General features: G+C 55.2%; 1 non-coding gene across 1 annotated transcript; it reads left to right on the top strand.

Moving 5' to 3' along the window:
- Positions 1–1,838: 1,838 nt before the first annotated feature.
- LOC124704796 lies at positions 1,839–1,941 on the top strand. The gene has a single exon (XR_007003680.1). It is a non-coding gene; the product is annotated as a U6 spliceosomal RNA (small nuclear RNA).
- The last annotated feature ends 1,036 nt before the right edge of the window (positions 1,942–2,977 follow it).

Genomic DNA, 2,977 nt, shown 5'->3' with positions numbered 1-2,977 from the left:
CCAGGAATGCGGCGGTATGCCCTCGACAAACAGCATGACCTTGCTCGCCATGTTAACCAGCTCCGCTTGGGACTGCCTGTTCCAGGCCCTGAAGGATAGCGGCGCCCCCGCCACCAACACCGGCGGCAGCCCGGCCACATGGTTCCTTAACTCCCCGGAGGCGAAAATGATGAGAAAATCCTCCGGCGCGAAACTGTGTACCGAGAAGGCACCCTCCGGGATGCCTCTCCATCTCAAGGCCGCTGCCACTTGCTCACAGCTAACCGTCGGCCTGCGCCCGCCGACCAAGGCGACCATGGCGAACTGGAGCCTCCGCTCCAGGTCGCACATGCCTGCCGTGCGCCGGACGACACAGAGCGGCGGCGCGCCCAACTCGCGGACCTCCTCCACCATGTCAGGACACACGCGGACCGGCTCAACCACGATCGGTGGCCACTCACCCATCGGCGGGAGGCGCGACGCCGGCACCTGCAGCGGGATGGCCGGTGGTGGTGGCGGTGGCGGCGGGGTCGGAATCTGTTGCCTTTGTGGAGAAGGTGCCCGCCTCAGCCTCTGTCTTGGCGGAGAGGGAGCCCTCCGCTCTCTCCCTGGCGGCGGGGCCGGGCGCTCCCGCACCGGTGACCGTCGACGCGCAAGCTTGGCCAGCGCCAAACTCCTCAGTTCTTCCTCCGTCGAGGGGCTCCTCGGTCGCTTGCACTCTTTGGCCGGATGGCCCTTCTGCCAGCATCTCATGCAGATCTCAGCGTTGGTGCAGTCTTTTTTCCTATGCCCCAGCGAGAAACACCGGAAGCACAAGCCCTCCATCTCCGGCGCCGCTGCGCCCCAGCCAGCCGCGTTCTCCTCCGCTCTGGCCTCGATGCGGCGCGTCCGGAGCTTGCCACGCGACGGTCGCGGCATCTCCCAAACGAGCCGGTCTTGCACACGACCCGGCCCTCCGCCATAGCCACCTCCTTCTCCGGGCCTGGTGCCACACTCCCACCGGACGACGCCGACGAGATGCCCAGGCCCGAGACATGGTCCGCACACCCCGGCGACGCAGATGAGACCGACTCAGGGCTCCCCGCCGGCTGCCAGCGGTGCGAGAAACCCGGCGGATGCGAGGCGGAGGAGTCCATGCTCCCTGCGAGCGGAGCGGCGGCGAGACTCTACGGCGACGAGCGCAACGGCGAGGCGCCTTGGCGGCGAGCGGGAGCGGGAGCCTACCTTACCTAATCTCGTGTCTTTCTATAAGGCTTTTTCAACACTGGAGACTGAAGGGGTGCTATCGGATACAGAGTCACTGAACCAAGATAGTTTGCATAATTCAACCCCCAAAGTTCACAAGCCTTGGAGCAAGGATTCTATTTCACCAATTTAGGACATGATAACTAGTGAGCCGTGGTTAGACCAGCATTATCTCGAACATACATGACCGAGAAGTAATCCTTAGGTGTTTTCTGCTAACGGAGATGGAAGCAAATACGGCCCCGCTTGGGATTCCAGTATGTTTGTATCGCCGTCTTTCAGCTTAGAAACGACCAAACATGAATCGTTTCAGGCAGTGCCCAGTACTGCTGGAAGTCTGCGCCACGCACGCGATTTCGAGCTGATTTCAAGGAGCTGACGCACACTCGCTAACGACACGCTCATCTCTTCACCGTGTTGAAGCAGGCCGTGTTCCACCTCGCTTCCTTTGCTGGGCCGACCGAGCAGGATCCACCCCGCAAGCAGATACGGCCCACACTCTCTCCTGCCGTTGCCGCTTGTGCCTGCGGGGCGAGCGACCCTTTGTTTAGTCCCACCTCGGCAAGCCAGGAAAGTTTCGACCTGTTTATAAGGTCCGCCGTTGCAGAGGCATCGTCCCTTCGGGGACATCCGATAAAATTGGAACGATACAGAGAAGATTAGCATGGCCCCTGCGCAAGGATGACACGCACAAATCGAGAAATGGTCCAAATTTTTTTGAGGTTTTGCGCGCCGGCCCTTTTCGCCTCTATCCTGGCGTTTTGTCGTGTTGATCTGATTTAATTTGGTTATTACATGAATTTTTTTACATTCCACTCAGAGTTGTAACATAAAACAAAGTACTGAGACGTTCAATTGGAAATCTCGTTTTCCCATTTTGACAGCAATACTCGAATCATCTGGAGCAGAAGACCTACTCACCCTCATGGTAAATTGTTACCAGCATTGCAACTGTCCCAACGAAAATATAATCAACAACCATAAATTACCTCACAATACTCATGATATGCTTTTAAAGTTTGTTCAGCAACTTTGGGAGGGCAGGACCCTACCTATTGTACTTTCCATTAAAAGGCCAAGTAAAACTCAGAAAATTTACAAGGAAGTTTTACATACACGGGAACAAGAAGATCAGGAACATGCCACCAGCCCACCACCACCTCCCAACCTGCACCTTCACCCCTTGAGCCATTCCCTCCTCGAGGGGCATCGACTGTAAAAGTATTGCCCATCAACCCCATGCCATGCTGAAGCACCTCAGCCTCCATACAAGAGCGTAAGTATCACTACATCCTCATTTTCAGGTGCACTATTATCTGCTAAGGGCATCATCTATGTTGTCAGCTGCAAATCTGATCCCATTCTGCAACAACGGTCTGGATCGCTCATAATGCATGTCCAAGCGCCACAGTGAGGGACTGTTGTCACTTATGTTGACCATAGCCTGTTCACCTGCAGCCTATTGGGAGGCATGTCAATACGTATACCTACTTGCTGCGGCAGCAAGCTCTGACTTAATTCCGTTATCCAAATGAGAATAACATGCACTACCGTTGTATACTGTCCAAAAAGATAACAGATGATAATGTTTATCATTGCAACAAAAGATATTTTAATGCTGATGGCATGGATATGGAGGAGCTCAGTGAAAACGAAGCTGCAAGCCCACAATTGTCACAGGCTCACAGCACAAGACAGTTTGTCTAGTGGTTAACAAACGGTACAATGGGGAACTCATAAAGCCATGCAGGTC

Source organism: Lolium rigidum, chromosome 3 (genome assembly GCF_022539505.1).
Source record: "Lolium rigidum isolate FL_2022 chromosome 3, APGP_CSIRO_Lrig_0.1, whole genome shotgun sequence".
In the NCBI taxonomy this organism is placed as follows: Eukaryota; Viridiplantae; Streptophyta; class Magnoliopsida; order Poales; family Poaceae; genus Lolium; species Lolium rigidum.
Note: the sequence above shows the minus strand (reverse complement) of the source record. Positions and strands in the feature narration are given on the sequence as shown.